The sequence below is a fragment of the Ambystoma mexicanum genome, chromosome 1q (genome assembly GCF_040938575.1).
Source record: "Ambystoma mexicanum isolate Mex_15411 chromosome 1q, UKY_AmexF1_1, whole genome shotgun sequence".
Taxonomy (NCBI): Eukaryota; Metazoa; Chordata; class Amphibia; order Caudata; family Ambystomatidae; genus Ambystoma; species Ambystoma mexicanum.
In genome coordinates this window covers 593,025,527-593,044,924 of record NC_090922.1, presented here as the reverse complement: position 1 = coordinate 593,044,924, position 19,398 = coordinate 593,025,527, and the positions used below count along the sequence as shown (strand labels likewise).

Below are 19,398 nucleotides of genomic sequence, written 5' to 3'. Positions count from 1 at the left end.
TCACCCTGTCTTGCACGGGTGCTGGGCCTCCTGGGCTGCCAGCGGGCAAAGGACGGCGTTTGTCAGGCGTTCGTCAGCCGATCGGGGCCCGGGCCCAAACCCCTGCCCACTGGGGCCATATCCTCCTGGATGCTAGCTTGGAGCCAGCCTCTGCTGGCTCACCAGCAGGTGGCGACAGCAGCAAGCATTAGCTAAAGGCTCCCCCCTCTGGCTACCACTGCAAGGCATCAGCCTGGCTGTGCTGCGAGGACCCCTGCAAAGGCTGACTGACAGCTGGGGGGTGCAAGCCAACAGCTGAAAAGCAGGCTTTGCGCTTTCATTTGCTCTGTTTCTTTTTAACCAGCATAGGTAACCCTGCACTTGGCAGGGCTTCAAAAAATTGAGTGAAACTCTTTAATGTTCCTCTCCACGGAAATCTTTAGTAAAAGGCGAAAGATTTATTCGGTTTGAAGAGAAACCAGAGTATGCGCTCTAGTGGCCCCGACTGCGGCCGCAAAAAATGCAACACCTCACTAGCTCAGGGTGACTTAGTGAAGCAGTGCACACGATGACGCTTTTTGAGATGAAGCGAATGGAGAATGCTATCGGGCTCCGAACCCGTGGCAGAATGACTTTATTTGCAAGCAATCCCATCCAAAGTCATGAAACCTGGCAGGGGATTGTGGGTATGCAAATTTCTCCAGACCGCAGGCCATGTGACATTGGCCAAAAGGCAGGCAGAGTCTGCCTTTGCCTGAGGACTCCCCTCGTTTACATAAGGTCTAGGGCTTCTGGGAGGCAGGCGTGAGATTTTGTTTTGGGCCCCAGAGATGGGGCTCCTCCCCCAGGATGTTGAAAAAGCAGCCCGCTCTCTCCTTTCTCAGGACACAGGGGTCATTTTCCGCCCTCACCCTGTCTTGCACGGGTGCTGGGCCTCCTGGGCTGCCAGGTTCTTTTGCCCGCCAGGGCAAAGCCCGCCGGGCAAAGGACGGCGTTTGTCAGGCGTTTGTCAGGCGATCGGGGCCCCGGCCCAAACCCCTGCCCACTGGGGCCATATCCTCCTGGATGCTAGCTTGGAGCCAGCCTCTGCTGGCTCACCAGCAGGTGGCGACAGCAGCAAGCATTAGCTAAAGGCTCCCCCCTCTGGCTACCACTGCAAGGCATCAGCCTGGCTGTGCTGCGAGGACCCCTGCAAAGGCTGACTGACAGCTGGGGGGTGCAAGCCAACAGCTGAAAAGCAGGCTTTGCGCTTTCATTTGCTCTGTTTCTTTTTTTTTTTTAACCAGCATAGGTAACCCTGCACTTGGCAGGGCTTCAAAAAATTGAGTGAAACTCTTTAATGTTCCTCTCCACGGAAATCTTTAGTAAAAGGCGAAAGATTTATTCGGTTTGAAGAGAAACCAGAGTATGCGCTCTAGTGGCCCCGACTGCGGCCGCAAAAAATGCAACACCTCACTAGCTCAGGGTGACTTAGTGAAGCAGTGCACACGATGACGCTTTTTGAGATGAAGCGAATGGAGAATGCTATCGGGCTCCGAACCCGTGGCAGAATGACTTTATTTGCAAGCAATCCCATCCAAAGTCATGAAACCTGGCAGGGGATTGTGGGTATGCAAATTTCTCCAGACCGCAGGCCATGTGACATTGGCCAAAAGGCAGGCAGAGTCTGCCTTTGCCTGAGGACTCCCCTCGTTTACATAAGGTCTAGGGCTTCTGGGAGGCAGGCGTGAGATTTTCTTTTGGGCCCCAGAGATGGGGCTCCTCCCCCAGGATGTTGAAAAAGCAGCCCACTCTCTCCTTTCTCAGGACACAGGGGTCATTTTCCGCCCTCACCCTGTCTTGCACGGGTGCTGGGCCTCCTGGGCTGCCAGGTTCTTTTGCCCGCCAGGGCAAAGCCCGCCGGGCAAAGGACGGCGTTTGTCAGGCGTTCGTCAGCCGATCGGGGCCCGGGCCCAAACCCCTGCCCACTGGGGCCATATCCTCCTGGATGCTAGCTTGGAGCCAGCCTCTGCTGGCTCACCAGCAGGTGGCGACAGCAGCAAGCATTAGCTAAAGGCTCCCCCCTCTGGCTACCACTGCAAAGCATCAGCCTGGCTGTGCTGCGAGGACCCCTGCAAAGGCTGACTGACAGCTGGGGGGTGCAAGCCAACAGCTGAAAAGCAGGCTTTGCGCTTTCATTTGCTCTGTTTCTTTTTTTTTATAACCAGCATAGGTAACCCTGCACTTGGCAGGGCTTCAAAAAATTGAGTGAAACTCTTTAATGTTCCTCTCCACGGAAATCTTTAGTAAAAGGCGAAAGATTTATTCGGTTTGAAGAGAAACCAGAGTATGCGCTCTAGTGGCCCCGACTGCGGCCGCAAAAAATGCAACACCTCACTAGCTCAGGGTGACTTAGTGAAGCAGTGCACACGATGACGCTTTTTGAGATGAAGCGAATGGAGAATGCTATCGGGCTCCGAACCCGTGGCAGAATGACTTTATTTGCAAGCAATCCCATCCAAAGTCATGAAACCTGGCAGGGGATTGTGGGTATGCAAATTTCTCCAGACCGCAGGCCATGTGACATTGGCCAAAAGGCAGGCAGAGTCTGCCTTTGCCTGAGGACTCCCCTCGTTTACATAAGGTCTAGGGCTTCTGGGAGGCAGGCGTGAGATTTTCTTTTGGGCCCCAGAGATGGGGCTCCTCCCCCAGGATGTTGAAAAAGCAGCCCACTCTCTCCTTTCTCAGGACACAGGGGTCATTTTCCGCCCTCACCCTGTCTTGCACGGGTGCTGGGCCTCCTGGGCTGCCAGGTTCTTTTGCCCGCCAGGGCAAAGCCCGCCGGGCAAAGGACGGCGTTTGTCAGGCGTTCGTCAGCCGATCGGGGCCCGGGCCCAAACCCCTGCCCACTGGGGCCATATCCTCCTGGATGCTAGCTTGGAGCCAGCCTCTGCTGGCTCACCAGCAGGTGGCGACAGCAGCAAGCATTAGCTAAAGGCTCCCCCCTCTGGCTACCACTGCAAGGCATCAGCCTGGCTGTGCTGCGAGGACCCCTGCAAAGGCTGACTGACAGCTGGGGGGTGCAAGCCAACAGCTGAAAAGCAGGCTTTGCGCTTTCATTTGCTCTGTTTCTTTTTAACCAGCATAGGTAACCCTGCACTTGGCAGGGCTTCAAAACATTGAGTGAAACTCTTTAATGTTCCTCTCCACGGAAATCTTTAGTAAAAGGCGAAAGATTTATTCGGTTTGAAGAGAAACCAGAGTATGCGCTCTAGTGGCCCCGACTGCGGCCGCAAAAAATGCAACACCTCACTAGCTCAGGGTGACTTAGTGAAGCAGTGCACACGATGACGCTTTTTGAGATGAAGCGAATGGAGAATGCCATCGGGCTCCGAACCCGTGGCAGAATGACTTTATTTGCAAGCAATCCCATCCAAAGTCATGAAACCTGGCAGGGGATTGTGGGTATGCAAATTTCTCCAGACCGCAGGCCATGTAACATTGGCCAAAAGGCAGGCAGAGTCTGCTTTTGCTTGAGGACTCCCCTCGTTTACATAAGGTCTAGGGCTTCTGGGAGGCAGGCGTGAGATTTTCTTTTGGGCCCCAGAGATGGGGCTCCTCCCCCAGGATGTTGAAGAAGCAGCCCGCTCTCTCCTTTCTCAGGACACAGGGGTCATTTTCCGCCCTCACCCTGTCTTGCACGGGTGCTGGGCCTCCTGGGCTGCCAGCGGGCAAAGGACGGCGTTTGTCAGGCGTTCGTCAGCCGATCGGGGCCCGGGCCCAAACCCCTGCCCACTGGGGCCATATCCTCCTGGATGCTAGCTTGGAGCCAGCCTCTGCTGGCTCACCAGCAGGTGGCGACAGCAGCAAGCATTAGCTAAAGGCTCCCCCCTCTGGCTACCACTGCAAGGCATCAGCCTGGCTGTGCTGCAAGGACCCCTGCAAAGGCTGACTGACAGCTGGGGGGTGCAAGCCAACAGCTGAAAAGCAGGCTTTGCGCTTTCATTTGCTCTGTTTCTTTTTTTTTTTAACCAGCATAGGTAACCCTGCACTTGGCAGGGCTTCAAAAAATTGAGTGAAACTCTTTAATGTTCCTCTCCACGGAAATCTTTAGTAAAAGGCGAAAGATTTATTCGGTTTGAAGAGAAACCAGAGTATGCGCTCTAGTGGCCCCGACTGCGGCCGCAAAAAATGCAACACCTCACTAGCTCAGGGTGACTTAGTGAAGCAGTGCACACGATGACGCTTTTTGAGATGAAGCGAATGGAGAATGCTATCGGGCTCCGAACCCGTGGCAGAATGACTTTATTTGCAAGCAATCCCATCCAAAGTCATGAAACCTGGCAGGGGATTGTGGGTATGCAAATTTCTCCAGACCGCAGGCCATGTGACATTGGCCAAAAGGCAGGCAGAGTCTGCCTTTGCCTGAGGACTCCCCTCGTTTACATAAGGTCTAGGGCTTCTGGGAGGCAGGCGTGAGATTTTCTTTTGGGCCCCAGAGATGGGGCTCCTCCCCCAGGATGTTGAAAAAGCAGCCCGCTCTCTCCTTTCTCAGGACACAGGGGTCATTTTCCGCCCTCACCCTGTCTTGCACGGGTGCTGGGCCTCCTGGGCTGCCAGCGGGCAAAGGACGGCGTTTGTCAGGCGTTCGTCAGCCGATCGGGGCCCGGGCCCAAACCCCTGCCCACTGGGGCCATATCCTCCTGGATGCTAGCTTGGAGCCAGCCTCTGCTGGCTCACCAGCAGGTGGCGACAGCAGCAAGCATTAGCTAAAGGCTCCCCCCTCTGGCTACCACTGCAAAGCATCAGCCTGGCTGTGCTGCGAGGACCCCTGCAAAGGCTGACTGACAGCTGGGGGGTGCAAGCCAACAGCTGAAAAGCAGGCTTTGCGCTTTCATTTGCTCTGTTTCTTTTTTTTTTTAACCAGCATAGGTAACCCTGCACTTGGCAGGGCTTCAAAAAATTGAGTGAAACTCTTTAATGTTCCTCTCCACGGAAATCTTTAGTAAAAGGCGAAAGATTTATTCGGTTTGAAGAGAAACCAGAGTATGCGCTCTAGTGGCCCCGACTGCGGCCGCAAAAAATGCAACACCTCACTAGCTCAGGGTGACTTAGTGAAGCAGTGCACACGATGACGCTTTTTGAGATGAAGCGAATGGAGAATGCTATCGGGCTCCGAACCCGTGGCAGAATGACTTTATTTGCAAGCAATCCCATCCAAAGTCATGAAACCTGGCAGGGGATTGTGGGTATGCAAATTTCTCCAGACCGCAGGCCATGTGACATTGGCCAAAAGGCAGGCAGAGTCTGCCTTTGCCTGAGGACTCCCCTCGTTTACATAAGGTCTAGGGCTTCTGGGAGGCAGGCGTGAGATTTTCTTTTGGGCCCCAGAGATGGGGCTCCTCCCCCAGGATGTTGAAAAAGCAGCCCGCTCTCTCCTTTCTCAGGACACAGGGGTCATTTTCCGCCCTCACCCTGTCTTGCACGGGTGCTGGGCCTCCTGGGCTGCCAGGTTCTTTTGCCCGCCAGGGCAAAGCCCGCCGGGCAAAGGACGGCGTTTGTCAGGCGTTCGTCAGCCGATCGGGGCCCGGGCCCAAACCCCTGCCCACTGGGGCCATATCCTCCTGGATGCTAGCTTGGAGCCAGCCTCTGCTGGCTCACCAGCAGGTGGCAACAGCAGCAAGCATTAGCTAAAGGCTCCCCCCTCTGGCTACCACTGCAAGGCATCAGCCTGGCTGTGCTGCGAGGACCCCTGCAAAGGCTGACTGACAGCTGGGGGGTGCAAGCCAACAGCTGAAAAGCAGGCTTTGCGCTTTCATTTGCTCTGTTTCTTTTTTTTTTTAACCAGCATAGGTAACCCTGCACTTGGCAGGGCTTCAAAAAATTGAGTGAAACTCTTTAATGTTCCTCTCCACGGAAATCTTTAGTAAAAGGCGAAAGATTTATTCGGTTTGAAGAGAAACCAGAGTATGCGCTCTAGTGGCCCCGACTGCGGCCGCAAAAAATGCAACACCTCACTAGCTCAGGGTGACTTAGTGAAGCAGTGCACACGATGACGCTTTTTGAGATGAAGCGAATGGAGAATGCTATCGGGCTCCGAACCCGTGGCAGAATGACTTTATTTGCAAGCAATCCCATCCAAAGTCATGAAACCTGGCAGGGGATTGTGGGTATGCAAATTTCTCCAGACCGCAGGCCATGTGACATTGGCCAAAAGGCAGGCAGAGTCTGCCTTTGCCTGAGGACTCCCCTCGTTTACATAAGGTCTAGGGCTTCTGGGAGGCAGGCGTGAGATTTTCTTTTGGGCCCCAGAGATGGGGCTCCTCCCCCAGGATGTTGAAAAAGCAGCCCGCTCTCTCCTTTCTCAGGACACAGGGGTCATTTTCCGCCCTCACCCTGTCTTGCACGGGTGCTGGGCCTCCTGGGCTGCCAGGTTCTTTTGCCCGCCAGGGCAAAGCCCGCCGGGCAAAGGACGGCGTTTGTCAGGCGTTTGTCAGGCGATCGGGGCCCGGGCCCAAACCCCTGCCCACTGGGGCCATATCCTCCTGGATGCTAGCTTGGAGCCAGCCTCTGCTGGCTCACCAGCAGGTGGCGACAGCAGCAAGCATTAGCTAAAGGCTCCCCCCTCTGGCTACCACTGCAAGGCATCAGCCTGGCTGTGCTGCGAGGACCCCTGCAAAGGCTGACTGACAGCTGGGGGGTGCAAGCCAACAGCTGAAAAGCAGGCTTTGCGCTTTCATTTGCTCTGTTTCTTTTTTTTTTTTAACCAGCATAGGTAACCCTGCACTTGGCAGGGCTTCAAAAAATTGAGTGAAACTCTTTAATGTTCCTCTCCACGGAAATCTTTAGTAAAAGGCGAAAGATTTATTCGGTTTGAAGAGAAACCAGAGTATGCGCTCTAGTGGCCCCGACTGCGGCCGCAAAAAATGCAACACCTCACTAGCTCAGGGTGACTTAGTGAAGCAGTGCACACGATGACGCTTTTTGAGATGAAGCGAATGGAGAATGCTATCGGGCTCCGAACCCGTGGCAGAATGACTTTATTTGCAAGCAATCCCATCCAAAGTCATGAAACCTGGCAGGGGATTGTGGGTATGCAAATTTCTCCAGACCGCAGGCCATGTGACATTGGCCAAAAGGCAGGCAGAGTCTGCCTTTGCCTGAGGACTCCCCTCGTTTACATAAGGTCTAGGGCTTCTGGGAGGCAGGCGTGAGATTTTCTTTTGGGCCCCAGAGATGGGGCTCCTCCCCCAGGATGTTGAAAAAGCAGCCCGCTCTCTCCTTTCTCAGGACACAGGGGTCATTTTCCGCCCTCACCCTGTCTTGCACGGGTGCTGGGCCTCCTGGGCTGCCAGCGGGCAAAGGACGGCGTTTGTCAGGCGTTCGTCAGCCGATCGGGGCCCGGGCCCAAACCCCTGCCCACTGGGGCCATATCCTCCTGGATGCTAGCTTGGAGCCAGCCTCTGCTGGCTCACCAGCAGGTGGCGACAGCAGCAAGCATTAGCTAAAGGCTCCCCCCTCTGGCTACCACTGCAAAGCATCAGCCTGGCTGTGCTGCGAGGACCCCTGCAAAGGCTGACTGACAGCTGGGGGGTGCAAGCCAACAGCTGAAAAGCAGGCTTTGCGCTTTCATTTGCTCTGTTTCTTTTTTTTTTTAACCAGCATAGGTAACCCTGCACTTGGCAGGGCTTCAAAAAATTGAGTGAAACTCTTTAATGTTCCTCTCCACGGAAATCTTTAGTAAAAGGCGAAAGATTTATTCGGTTTGAAGAGAAACCAGAGTATGCGCTCTAGTGGCCCCGACTGCGGCCGCAAAAAATGCAACACCTCACTAGCTCAGGGTGACTTAGTGAAGCAGTGCACACGATGACGCTTTTTGAGATGAAGCGAATGGAGAATGCTATCGGGCTCCGAACCCGTGGCAGAATGACTTTATTTGCAAGCAATCCCATCCAAAGTCATGAAACCTGGCAGGGGATTGTGGGTATGCAAATTTCTCCAGACCGCAGGCCATGTGACATTGGCCAAAAGGCAGGCAGAGTCTGCCTTTGCCTGAGGACTCCCCTCGTTTACATAAGGTCTAGGGCTTCTGGGAGGCAGGCGTGAGATTTTCTTTTGGGCCCCAGAGATGGGGCTCCTCCCCCAGGATGTTGAAAAAGCAGCCCGCTCTCTCCTTTCTCAGGACACAGGGGTCATTTTCCGCCCTCACCCTGTCTTGCACGGGTGCTGGGCCTCCTGGGCTGCCAGGTTCTTTTGCCCGCCAGGGCAAAGCCCGCCGGGCAAAGGACGGCGTTTGTCAGGCGTTTGTCAGGCGATCGGGGCCCGGGCCCAAACCCCTGCCCACTGGGGCCATATCCTCCTGGATGCTAGCTTGGAGCCAGCCTCTGCTGGCTCACCAGCAGGTGGCGACAGCAGCAAGCATTAGCTAAAGGCTCCCCCCTCTGGCTACCACTGCAAGGCATCAGCCTGGCTGTGCTGCGAGGACCCCTGCAAAGGCTGACTGACAGCTGGGGGGTGCAAGCCAACAGCTGAAAAGCAGGCTTTGCGCTTTCATTTGCTCTGTTTCTTTTTTTTTTTTAACCAGCATAGGTAACCCTGCACTTGGCAGGGCTTCAAAAAATTGAGTGAAACTCTTTAATGTTCCTCTCCACGGAAATCTTTAGTAAAAGGCGAAAGATTTATTCGGTTTGAAGAGAAACCAGAGTATGCGCTCTAGTGGCCCCGACTGCGGCCGCAAAAAATGCAACACCTCACTAGCTCAGGGTGACTTAGTGAAGCAGTGCACACGATGACGCTTTTTGAGATGAAGCGAATGGAGAATGCCATCGGGCTCCGAACCCGTGGCAGAATGACTTTATTTGCAAGCAATCCCATCCAAAGTCATGAAACCTGGCAGGGGATTGTGGGTATGCAAATTTCTCCAGACCGCAGGCCATGTAACATTGGCCAAAAGGCAGGCAGAGTCTGCTTTTGCTTGAGGACTCCCCTCGTTTACATAAGGTCTAGGGCTTCTGGGAGGCAGGCGTGAGATTTTCTTTTGGGCCCCAGAGATGGGGCTCCTCCCCCAGGATGTTGAAGAAGCAGCCCGCTCTCTCCTTTCTCAGGACACAGGGGTCATTTTCCGCCCTCACCCTGTCTTGCACGGGTGCTGGGCCTCCTGGGCTGCCAGGTTCTTTTGCCCGCCAGGGCAAAGCCCGCCGGGCAAAGGACGGCGTTTGTCAGGCGTTTGTCAGGCGATCGGGGCCCGGGCCCAAACCCCTGCCCACTGGGGCCATATCCTCCTGGATGCTAGCTTGGAGCCAGCCTCTGCTGGCTCACCAGCAGGTGGCGACAGCAGCAAGCATTAGCTAAAGGCTCCCCCCTCTGGCTACCACTGCAAGGCATCAGCCTGGCTGTGCTGCGAGGACCCCTGCAAAGGCTGACTGACAGCTGGGGGGTGCAAGCCAACAGCTGAAAAGCAGGCTTTGCGCTTTCATTTGCTCTGTTTCTTTTTTTTTTTTAACCAGCATAGGTAACCCTGCACTTGGCAGGGCTTCAAAAAATTGAGTGAAACTCTTTAATGTTCCTCTCCACGGAAATCTTTAGTAAAAGGCGAAAGATTTATTCGGTTTGAAGAGAAACCAGAGTATGCGCTCTAGTGGCCCCGACTGCGGCCGCAAAAAATGCAACACCTCACTAGCTCAGGGTGACTTAGTGAAGCAGTGCACACGATGACGCTTTTTGAGATGAAGCGAATGGAGAATGCTATCGGGCTCCGAACCCGTGGCAGAATGACTTTATTTGCAAGCAATCCCATCCAAAGTCATGAAACCTGGCAGGGGATTGTGGGTATGCAAATTTCTCCAGACCGCAGGCCATGTGACATTGGCCAAAAGGCAGGCAGAGTCTGCCTTTGCCTGAGGACTCCCCTCGTTTACATAAGGTCTAGGGCTTCTGGGAGGCAGGCGTGAGATTTTCTTTTGGGCCCCAGAGATGGGGCTCCTCCCCCAGGATGTTGAAAAAGCAGCCCGCTCTCTCCTTTCTCAGGACACAGGGGTCATTTTCCGCCCTCACCCTGTCTTGCACGGGTGCTGGGCCTCCTGGGCTGCCAGGTTCTTTTGCCCGCCAGGGCAAAGCCCGCCGGGCAAAGGACGGCGTTTGTCAGGCGTTTGTCAGCCGATCGGGGCCCGGGCCCAAACCCCTGCCCACTGGGGCCATATCCTCCTGGATGCTAGCTTGGAGCCAGCCTCTGCTGGCTCACCAGCAGGTGGCGACAGCAGCAAGCATTAGCTAAAGGCTCCCCCCTCTGGCTACCACTGCAAGGCATCAGCCTGGCTGTGCTGCGAGGACCCCTGCAAAGGCTGACTGACAGCTGGGGGGTGCAAGCCAACAGCTGAAAAGCAGGCTTTGCGCTTTCATTTGCTCTGTTTCTTTTTTTTTATAACCAGCATAGGTAACCCTGCACTTGGCAGGGCTTCAAAAAATTGAGTGAAACTCTTTAATGTTCCTCTCCACGGAAATCTTTAGTAAAAGGCGAAAGATTTATTCGGTTTGAAGAGAAACCAGAGTATGCGCTCTAGTGGCCCCGACTGCGGCCGCAAAAAATGCAACACCTCACTAGCTCAGGGTGACTTAGTGAAGCAGTGCACACGATGACGCTTTTTGAGATGAAGCGAATGGAGAATGCTATCGGGCTCCGAACCCGTGGCAGAATGACTTTATTTGCAAGCAATCCCATCCAAAGTCATGAAACCTGGCAGGGGATTGTGGGTATGCAAATTTCTCCAGACCGCAGGCCATGTGACATTGGCCAAAAGGCAGGCAGAGTCTGCTTTTGCTTGAGGACTCCCCTCGTTTACATAAGGTCTAGGGCTTCTGGGAGGCAGGCGTGAGATTTTCTTTTGGGCCCCAGAGATGGGGCTCCTCCCCCAGGATGTTGAAGAAGCAGCCCGCTCTCTCCTTTCTCAGGACACAGGGGTCATTTTCCGCCCTCACCCTGTCTTGCACGGGTGCTGGGCCTCCTGGGCTGCCAGCGGGCAAAGGACGGCGTTTGTCAGGCGTTCGTCAGCCGATCGGGGCCCGGGCCCAAACCCCTGCCCACTGGGGCCATATCCTCCTGGATGCTAGCTTGGAGCCAGCCTCTGCTGGCTCACCAGCAGGTGGCGACAGCAGCAAGCATTAGCTAAAGGCTCCCCCCTCTGGCTACCACTGCAAGGCATCAGCCTGGCTGTGCTGCAAGGACCCCTGCAAAGGCTGACTGACAGCTGGGGGGTGCAAGCCAACAGCTGAAAAGCAGGCTTTGCGCTTTCATTTGCTCTGTTTCTTTTTTTTTTTAACCAGCATAGGTAACCCTGCACTTGGCAGGGCTTCAAAAAATTGAGTGAAACTCTTTAATGTTCCTCTCCACGGAAATCTTTAGTAAAAGGCGAAAGATTTATTCGGTTTGAAGAGAAACAAGAGTATGCGCTCTAGTGGCCCCGACTGCGGCCGCAAAAAATGCAACACCTCACTAGCTCAGGGTGACTTAGTGAAGCAGTGCACACGATGACGCTTTTTGAGATGAAGCGAATGGAGAATGCTATCGGGCTCCGAACCCGTGGCAGAATGACTTTATTTGCAAGCAATCCCATCCAAAGTCATGAAACCTGGCAGGGGATTGTGGGTATGCAAATTTCTCCAGACCGCAGGCCATGTGACATTGGCCAAAAGGCAGGCAGAGTCTGCCTTTGCCTGAGGACTCCCCTCGTTTACATAAGGTCTAGGGCTTCTGGGAGGCAGGCGTGAGATTTTCTTTTGGGCCCCAGAGATGGGGCTCCTCCCCCAGGATGTTGAAGAAGCAGCCCGCTCTCTCCTTTCTCAGGACACAGGGGTCATTTTCCGCCCTCACCCTGTCTTGCACGGGTGCTGGGCCTCCTGGGCTGCCAGCGGGCAAAGGACGGCGTTTGTCAGGCGTTCGTCAGCCGATCGGGGCCCGGGCCCAAACCCCTGCCCACTGGGGCCATATCCTCCTGGATGCTAGCTTGGAGCCAGCCTCTGCTGGCTCACCAGCAGGTGGCGACAGCAGCAAGCATTAGCTAAAGGCTCCCCCCTCTGGCTACCACTGCAAGGCATCAGCCTGGCTGTGCTGCGAGGACCCCTGCAAAGGCTGACTGACAGCTGGGGGGTGCAAGCCAACAGCTGAAAAGCAGGCTTTGCGCTTTCATTTGCTCTGTTTCTTTTTAACCAGCATAGGTAACCCTGCACTTGGCAGGGCTTCAAAAAATTGAGTGAAACTCTTTAATGTTCCTCTCCACGGAAATCTTTAGTAAAAGGCGAAAGATTTATTCGGTTTGAAGAGAAACCAGAGTATGCGCTCTAGTGGCCCCGACTGCGGCCGCAAAAAATGCAACACCTCACTAGCTCAGGGTGACTTAGTGAAGCAGTGCACACGATGACGCTTTTTGAGATGAAGCGAATGGAGAATGCTATCGGGCTCCGAACCCGTGGCAGAATGACTTTATTTGCAAGCAATCCCATCCAAAGTCATGAAACCTGGCAGGGGATTGTGGGTATGCAAATTTCTCCAGACCGCAGGCCATGTGACATTGGCCAAAAGGCAGGCAGAGTCTGCCTTTGCCTGAGGACTCCCCTCGTTTACATAAGGTCTAGGGCTTCTGGGAGGCAGGCGTGAGATTTTGTTTTGGGCCCCAGAGATGGGGCTCCTCCCCCAGGATGTTGAAAAAGCAGCCCGCTCTCTCCTTTCTCAGGACACAGGGGTCATTTTCCGCCCTCACCCTGTCTTGCACGGGTGCTGGGCCTCCTGGGCTGCCAGGTTCTTTTGCCCGCCAGGGCAAAGCCCGCCGGGCAAAGGACGGCGTTTGTCAGGCGTTTGTCAGGCGATCGGGGCCCGGGCCCAAACCCCTGCCCACTGGGGCCATATCCTCCTGGATGCTAGCTTGGAGCCAGCCTCTGCTGGCTCACCAGCAGGTGGCGACAGCAGCAAGCATTAGCTAAAGGCTCCCCCCTCTGGCTACCACTGCAAGGCATCAGCCTGGCTGTGCTGCGAGGACCCCTGCAAAGGCTGACTGACAGCTGGGGGGTGCAAGCCAACAGCTGAAAAGCAGGCTTTGCGCTTTCATTTGCTCTGTTTCTTTTTTTTTTTTAACCAGCATAGGTAACCCTGCACTTGGCAGGGCTTCAAAAAATTGAGTGAAACTCTTTAATGTTCCTCTCCACGGAAATCTTTAGTAAAAGGCGAAAGATTTATTCGGTTTGAAGAGAAACCAGAGTATGCGCTCTAGTGGCCCCGACTGCGGCCGCAAAAAATGCAACACCTCACTAGCTCAGGGTGACTTAGTGAAGCAGTGCACACGATGACGCTTTTTGAGATGAAGCGAATGGAGAATGCTATCGGGCTCCGAACCCGTGGCAGAATGACTTTATTTGCAAGCAATCCCATCCAAAGTCATGAAACCTGGCAGGGGATTGTGGGTATGCAAATTTCTCCAGACCGCAGGCCATGTGACATTGGCCAAAAGGCAGGCAGAGTCTGCCTTTGCCTGAGGACTCCCCTCGTTTACATAAGGTCTAGGGCTTCTGGGAGGCAGGCGTGAGATTTTCTTTTGGGCCCCAGAGATGGGGCTCCTCCCCCAGGATGTTGAAAAAGCAGCCCACTCTCTCCTTTCTCAGGACACAGGGGTCATTTTCCGCCCTCACCCTGTCTTGCACGGGTGCTGGGCCTCCTGGGCTGCCAGGTTCTTTTGCCCGCCAGGGCAAAGCCCGCCGGGCAAAGGACGGCGTTTGTCAGGCGTTCGTCAGCCGATCGGGGCCCGGGCCCAAACCCCTGCCCACTGGGGCCATATCCTCCTGGATGCTAGCTTGGAGCCAGCCTCTGCTGGCTCACCAGCAGGTGGCGACAGCAGCAAGCATTAGCTAAAGGCTCCCCCCTCTGGCTACCACTGCAAAGCATCAGCCTGGCTGTGCTGCGAGGACCCCTGCAAAGGCTGACTGACAGCTGGGGGGTGCAAGCCAACAGCTGAAAAGCAGGCTTTGCGCTTTCATTTGCTCTGTTTCTTTTTTTTTATAACCAGCATAGGTAACCCTGCACTTGGCAGGGCTTCAAAAAATTGAGTGAAACTCTTTAATGTTCCTCTCCACGGAAATCTTTAGTAAAAGGCGAAAGATTTATTCGGTTTGAAGAGAAACCAGAGTATGCGCTCTAGTGGCCCCGACTGCGGCCGCAAAAAATGCAACACCTCACTAGCTCAGGGTGACTTAGTGAAGCAGTGCACACGATGACGCTTTTTGAGATGAAGCGAATGGAGAATGCTATCGGGCTCCGAACCCGTGGCAGAATGACTTTATTTGCAAGCAATCCCATCCAAAGTCATGAAACCTGGCAGGGGATTGTGGGTATGCAAATTTCTCCAGACCGCAGGCCATGTGACATTGGCCAAAAGGCAGGCAGAGTCTGCCTTTGCCTGAGGACTCCCCTCGTTTACATAAGGTCTAGGGCTTCTGGGAGGCAGGCGTGAGATTTTCTTTTGGGCCCCAGAGATGGGGCTCCTCCCCCAGGATGTTGAAAAAGCAGCCCACTCTCTCCTTTCTCAGGACACAGGGGTCATTTTCCGCCCTCACCCTGTCTTGCACGGGTGCTGGGCCTCCTGGGCTGCCAGGTTCTTTTGCCCGCCAGGGCAAAGCCCGCCGGGCAAAGGACGGCGTTTGTCAGGCGTTCGTCAGCCGATCGGGGCCCGGGCCCAAACCCCTGCCCACTGGGGCCATATCCTCCTGGATGCTAGCTTGGAGCCAGCCTCTGCTGGCTCACCAGCAGGTGGCGACAGCAGCAAGCATTAGCTAAAGGCTCCCCCCTCTGGCTACCACTGCAAGGCATCAGCCTGGCTGTGCTGCGAGGACCCCTGCAAAGGCTGACTGACAGCTGGGGGGTGCAAGCCAACAGCTGAAAAGCAGGCTTTGCGCTTTCATTTGCTCTGTTTCTTTTTAACCAGCATAGGTAACCCTGCACTTGGCAGGGCTTCAAAACATTGAGTGAAACTCTTTAATGTTCCTCTCCACGGAAATCTTTAGTAAAAGGCGAAAGATTTATTCGGTTTGAAGAGAAACCAGAGTATGCGCTCTAGTGGCCCCGACTGCGGCCGCAAAAAATGCAACACCTCACTAGCTCAGGGTGACTTAGTGAAGCAGTGCACACGATGACGCTTTTTGAGATGAAGCGAATGGAGAATGCCATCGGGCTCCGAACCCGTGGCAGAATGACTTTATTTGCAAGCAATCCCATCCAAAGTCATGAAACCTGGCAGGGGATTGTGGGTATGCAAATTTCTCCAGACCGCAGGCCATGTAACATTGGCCAAAAGGCAGGCAGAGTCTGCTTTTGCTTGAGGACTCCCCTCGTTTACATAAGGTCTAGGGCTTCTGGGAGGCAGGCGTGAGATTTTCTTTTGGGCCCCAGAGATGGGGCTCCTCCCCCAGGATGTTGAAGAAGCAGCCCGCTCTCTCCTTTCTCAGGACACAGGGGTCATTTTCCGCCCTCACCCTGTCTTGCACGGGTGCTGGGCCTCCTGGGCTGCCAGCGGGCAAAGGACGGCGTTTGTCAGGCGTTCGTCAGCCGATCGGGGCCCGGGCCCAAACCCCTGCCCACTGGGGCCATATCCTCCTGGATGCTAGCTTGGAGCCAGCCTCTGCTGGCTCACCAGCAGGTGGCGACAGCAGCAAGCATTAGCTAAAGGCTCCCCCCTCTGGCTACCACTGCAAGGCATCAGCCTGGCTGTGCTGCAAGGACCCCTGCAAAGGCTGACTGACAGCTGGGGGGTGCAAGCCAACAGCTGAAAAGCAGGCTTTGCGCTTTCATTTGCTCTGTTTCTTTTTTTTTTTAACCAGCATAGGTAACCCTGCACTTGGCAGGGCTTCAAAAAATTGAGTGAAACTCTTTAATGTTCCTCTCCACGGAAATCTTTAGTAAAAGGCGAAAGATTTATTCGGTTTGAAGAGAAACCAGAGTATGCGCTCTAGTGGCCCCGACTGCGGCCGCAAAAAATGCAACACCTCACTAGCTCAGGGTGACTTAGTGAAGCAGTGCACACGATGACGCTTTTTGAGATGAAGCGAATGGAGAATGCTATCGGGCTCCGAACCCGTGGCAGAATGACTTTATTTGCAAGCAATCCCATCCAAAGTCATGAAACCTGGCAGGGGATTGTGGGTATGCAAATTTCTCCAGACCGCAGGCCATGTGACATTGGCCAAAAGGCAGGCAGAGTCTGCCTTTGCCTGAGGACTCCCCTCGTTTACATAAGGTCTAGGGCTTCTGGGAGGCAGGCGTGAGATTTTCTTTTGGGCCCCAGAGATGGGGCTCCTCCCCCAGGATGTTGAAAAAGCAGCCCGCTCTCTCCTTTCTCAGGACACAGGGGTCATTTTCCGCCCTCACCCTGTCTTGCACGGGTGCTGGGCCTCCTGGGCTGCCAGCGGGCAAAGGACGGCGTTTGTCAGGCGTTCGTCAGCCGATCGGGGCCCGGGCCCAAACCCCTGCCCACTGGGGCCATATCCTCCTGGATGCTAGCTTGGAGCCAGCCTCTGCTGGCTCACCAGCAGGTGGCGACAGCAGCAAGCATTAGCTAAAGGCTCCCCCCTCTGGCTACCACTGCAAAGCATCAGCCTGGCTGTGCTGCGAGGACCCCTGCAAAGGCTGACTGACAGCTGGGGGGTGCAAGCCAACAGCTGAAAAGCAGGCTTTGCGCTTTCATTTGCTCTGTTTCTTTTTTTTTTTAACCAGCATAGGTAACCCTGCACTTGGCAGGGCTTCAAAAAATTGAGTGAAACTCTTTAATGTTCCTCTCCACGGAAATCTTTAGTAAAAGGCGAAAGATTTATTCGGTTTGAAGAGAAACCAGAGTATGCGCTCTAGTGGCCCCGACTGCGGCCGCAAAAAATGCAACACCTCACTAGCTCAGGGTGACTTAGTGAAGCAGTGCACACGATGACGCTTTTTGAGATGAAGCGAATGGAGAATGCTATCGGGCTCCGAACCCGTGGCAGAATGACTTTATTTGCAAGCAATCCCATCCAAAGTCATGAAACCTGGCAGGGGATTGTGGGTATGCAAATTTCTCCAGACCGCAGGCCATGTGACATTGGCCAAAAGGCAGGCAGAGTCTGCCTTTGCCTGAGGACTCCCCTCGTTTACATAAGGTCTAGGGCTTCTGGGAGGCAGGCGTGAGATTTTCTTTTGGGCCCCAGAGATGGGGCTCCTCCCCCAGGATGTTGAAAAAGCAGCCCGCTCTCTCCTTTCTCAGGACACAGGGGTCATTTTCCGCCCTCACCCTGTCTTGCACGGGTGCTGGGCCTCCTGGGCTGCCAGGTTCTTTTGCCCGCCAGGGCAAAGCCCGCCGGGCAAAGGACGGCGTTTGTCAGGCGTTCGTCAGCCGATCGGGGCCCGGGCCCAAACCCCTGCCCACTGGGGCCATATCCTCCTGGATGCTAGCTTGGAGCCAGCCTCTGCTGGCTCACCAGCAGGTGGCAACAGCAGCAAGCATTAGCTAAAGGCTCCCCCCTCTGGCTACCACTGCAAGGCATCAGCCTGGCTGTGCTGCGAGGACCCCTGCAAAGGCTGACTGACAGCTGGGGGGTGCAAGCCAACAGCTGAAAAGCAGGCTTTGCGCTTTCATTTGCTCTGTTTCTTTTTTTTTTTAACCAGCATAGGTAACCCTGCACTTGGCAGGGCTTCAAAAAATTGAGTGAAACTCTTTAATGTTCCTCTCCACGGAAATCTTTAGTAAAAGGCGAAAGATTTATTCGGTTTGAAGAGAAACCAGAGTATGCGCTCTAGTGGCCCCGACTGCGGCCGCAAAAAATGCAACACCTCACTAGCTCAGGGTGACTTAGTGAAGCAGTGCACACGATGACGCTTTTTGAGATGAAGCGAATGGAGAATGCTATCGGGCTCCGAACCCGTGGCAGAATGACTTTATTTGCAAGCAATCCCATCCAAAGTCATGAAACCTGGCAGGGGATTGTGGGTATGCAAATTTCTCCAGACCGCAGGCCATGTGACATTGGCCAAAAGGCAGGCAGAGTCTGCCTTTGCCTGAGGACTCCCCTCGTTTACATAAGGTCTAGGGCTTCTGGGAGGCAGGCGTGAGATTTTCTTTTGGGCCCCAGAGATGGGGCTCCTCCCCCAGGATGTTGAAAAAGCAGCCCGCTCTCTCCTTTCTCAGGACACAGGGGTCATTTTCCGCCCTCACCCTGTCTTGCACGGGTGCTGGGCCTCCTGGGCTGCCAGGTTCTTTTGCCCGCCAGGGCAAAGCCCGCCGGGCAAAGGACGGCGTTTGTCAGGCGTTTGTCAGGCGATCGGGGCCCGGGCCCAAACCCCTGCCCACTGGGGCCATATCCTCCTGGATGCTAGCTTGGAGCCAGCCTCTGCTGGCTCACCAGCAGGTGGCGACAGCAGCAAGCATTAGCTAAAGGCTCCCCCCTCTGGCTACCACTGCAAGGCATCAGCCTGGCTGTGCTGCGAGGACCCCTGCAAAGGCTGACTGACAGCTGGGGGGTGCAAGCCAACAGCTGAAAAGCAGGCTTTGCGCTTTCATTTGCTCTGTTTCTTTTTTTTTTTTAACCAGCATAGGTAACCCTGCACTTGGCAGGGCTTCAAAAAATTGAGTGAAACTCTTTAATGTTCCTCTCCACGGAAATCTTTAGTAAAAGGCGAAAGATTTATTCGGTTTGAAGAGAAACCAGAGTATGCGCTCTAGTGGCCCCGACTGCGGCCGCAAAAAATGCAACACCTCACTAGCTCAGGGTGACTTAGTGAAGCAGTGCACACGATGACGCTTTTTGAGATGAAGCGAATGGAGAATGCTATCGGGCTCCGAACCCGTGGCAGAATGACTTTATTTGCAAGCAATCCCATCCAAAGTCATGAAACCTGGCAGGGGATTGTGGGTATGCAAATTTCTCCAGACCGCAGGCCATGTGACATTGGCCAAAAGGCAGGCAGAGTCTGCCTTTGCCTGAGGACTCCCCTCGTTTACATAAGGTCTAGGGCTTCTGGGAGGCAGGCGTGAGATTTTCTTTTGGGCCCCAGAGATGGGGCTCCTCCCCCAGGATGTTGAAAAAGCAGCCCGCTCTCTCCTTTCTCAGGACACAGGGGTCATTTTCCGCCCTCACCCTGTCTTGCACGGGTGCTGGGCCTCCTGGGCTGCCAGGTTCTTTTGCCCGCCAGGGCAAAGCCCGCCGGGCAAAGGACGGCGTTTGTCAGGCGTTTGTCAGCCGATCGGGGCCCGGGCCCAAACCCCTGCCCACTGGGGCCATATCCTCCTGGATGCTAGCTTGGAGCCAGCCTCTGCTGGCTCACCAGCAGGTGGCGACAGCAGCAAGCATTAGCTAAAGGCTCCCCCCTCTGGCTACCACTGCAAGGCATCAGCCTGGCTGTGCTGCAAGGACCCCTGCAAAGGCTGACTGACAGCTGGG

General features: G+C 54.8%; 21 non-coding genes across 21 annotated transcripts; all 21 read right to left on the bottom strand.

Annotated features, from left to right (window-relative positions):
- Positions 1–350: 350 nt before the first annotated feature.
- Positions 351–466, bottom strand: LOC138564496 (U5 spliceosomal RNA). Its single transcript, XR_011300443.1, has one exon. It is a non-coding gene; the product is annotated as a U5 spliceosomal RNA (small nuclear RNA).
- An 806-nt stretch (positions 467–1,272) lies between these two features.
- On the bottom strand, positions 1,273–1,388 carry LOC138564495 (U5 spliceosomal RNA). Its single transcript, XR_011300442.1, has one exon. It is a non-coding gene; the product is annotated as a U5 spliceosomal RNA (small nuclear RNA).
- An 805-nt stretch (positions 1,389–2,193) lies between these two features.
- LOC138564493 (U5 spliceosomal RNA) lies at positions 2,194–2,309 on the bottom strand. The gene has a single exon (XR_011300440.1). It is a non-coding gene; the product is annotated as a U5 spliceosomal RNA (small nuclear RNA).
- A 799-nt stretch (positions 2,310–3,108) lies between these two features.
- Positions 3,109–3,224, bottom strand: LOC138565115 (U5 spliceosomal RNA). The gene has a single exon (XR_011301031.1). It is a non-coding gene; the product is annotated as a U5 spliceosomal RNA (small nuclear RNA).
- Positions 3,225–4,000: 776 nt separating this feature from the next.
- On the bottom strand, positions 4,001–4,116 carry LOC138564492 (U5 spliceosomal RNA). Its single transcript, XR_011300439.1, has one exon. It is a non-coding gene; the product is annotated as a U5 spliceosomal RNA (small nuclear RNA).
- A 776-nt stretch (positions 4,117–4,892) lies between these two features.
- On the bottom strand, positions 4,893–5,008 carry LOC138564491 (U5 spliceosomal RNA). Its single transcript, XR_011300438.1, has one exon. It is a non-coding gene; the product is annotated as a U5 spliceosomal RNA (small nuclear RNA).
- An 805-nt stretch (positions 5,009–5,813) lies between these two features.
- LOC138564490 (U5 spliceosomal RNA) lies at positions 5,814–5,929 on the bottom strand. Its single transcript, XR_011300437.1, has one exon. It is a non-coding gene; the product is annotated as a U5 spliceosomal RNA (small nuclear RNA).
- Positions 5,930–6,735: 806 nt separating this feature from the next.
- Positions 6,736–6,851, bottom strand: LOC138564489 (U5 spliceosomal RNA). The gene has a single exon (XR_011300436.1). It is a non-coding gene; the product is annotated as a U5 spliceosomal RNA (small nuclear RNA).
- A 776-nt stretch (positions 6,852–7,627) lies between these two features.
- LOC138564487 (U5 spliceosomal RNA) lies at positions 7,628–7,743 on the bottom strand. The gene has a single exon (XR_011300434.1). It is a non-coding gene; the product is annotated as a U5 spliceosomal RNA (small nuclear RNA).
- Positions 7,744–8,549: 806 nt separating this feature from the next.
- Positions 8,550–8,665, bottom strand: LOC138564486 (U5 spliceosomal RNA). Its single transcript, XR_011300433.1, has one exon. It is a non-coding gene; the product is annotated as a U5 spliceosomal RNA (small nuclear RNA).
- Positions 8,666–9,471: 806 nt separating this feature from the next.
- LOC138564485 (U5 spliceosomal RNA) lies at positions 9,472–9,587 on the bottom strand. The gene has a single exon (XR_011300432.1). It is a non-coding gene; the product is annotated as a U5 spliceosomal RNA (small nuclear RNA).
- An 805-nt stretch (positions 9,588–10,392) lies between these two features.
- LOC138564484 (U5 spliceosomal RNA) lies at positions 10,393–10,508 on the bottom strand. The gene has a single exon (XR_011300431.1). It is a non-coding gene; the product is annotated as a U5 spliceosomal RNA (small nuclear RNA).
- Positions 10,509–11,284: 776 nt separating this feature from the next.
- LOC138564985 (U5 spliceosomal RNA) lies at positions 11,285–11,400 on the bottom strand. The gene has a single exon (XR_011300907.1). It is a non-coding gene; the product is annotated as a U5 spliceosomal RNA (small nuclear RNA).
- Positions 11,401–12,170: 770 nt separating this feature from the next.
- On the bottom strand, positions 12,171–12,286 carry LOC138564483 (U5 spliceosomal RNA). The gene has a single exon (XR_011300430.1). It is a non-coding gene; the product is annotated as a U5 spliceosomal RNA (small nuclear RNA).
- An 806-nt stretch (positions 12,287–13,092) lies between these two features.
- LOC138564480 (U5 spliceosomal RNA) lies at positions 13,093–13,208 on the bottom strand. The gene has a single exon (XR_011300428.1). It is a non-coding gene; the product is annotated as a U5 spliceosomal RNA (small nuclear RNA).
- An 805-nt stretch (positions 13,209–14,013) lies between these two features.
- On the bottom strand, positions 14,014–14,129 carry LOC138564479 (U5 spliceosomal RNA). The gene has a single exon (XR_011300427.1). It is a non-coding gene; the product is annotated as a U5 spliceosomal RNA (small nuclear RNA).
- Positions 14,130–14,928: 799 nt separating this feature from the next.
- LOC138565114 (U5 spliceosomal RNA) lies at positions 14,929–15,044 on the bottom strand. Its single transcript, XR_011301030.1, has one exon. It is a non-coding gene; the product is annotated as a U5 spliceosomal RNA (small nuclear RNA).
- A 776-nt stretch (positions 15,045–15,820) lies between these two features.
- Positions 15,821–15,936, bottom strand: LOC138564478 (U5 spliceosomal RNA). Its single transcript, XR_011300426.1, has one exon. It is a non-coding gene; the product is annotated as a U5 spliceosomal RNA (small nuclear RNA).
- A 776-nt stretch (positions 15,937–16,712) lies between these two features.
- Positions 16,713–16,828, bottom strand: LOC138564477 (U5 spliceosomal RNA). The gene has a single exon (XR_011300425.1). It is a non-coding gene; the product is annotated as a U5 spliceosomal RNA (small nuclear RNA).
- An 805-nt stretch (positions 16,829–17,633) lies between these two features.
- On the bottom strand, positions 17,634–17,749 carry LOC138564476 (U5 spliceosomal RNA). Its single transcript, XR_011300424.1, has one exon. It is a non-coding gene; the product is annotated as a U5 spliceosomal RNA (small nuclear RNA).
- Positions 17,750–18,555: 806 nt separating this feature from the next.
- LOC138564475 (U5 spliceosomal RNA) lies at positions 18,556–18,671 on the bottom strand. The gene has a single exon (XR_011300423.1). It is a non-coding gene; the product is annotated as a U5 spliceosomal RNA (small nuclear RNA).
- Positions 18,672–19,398: the final 727 nt, after the last annotated feature.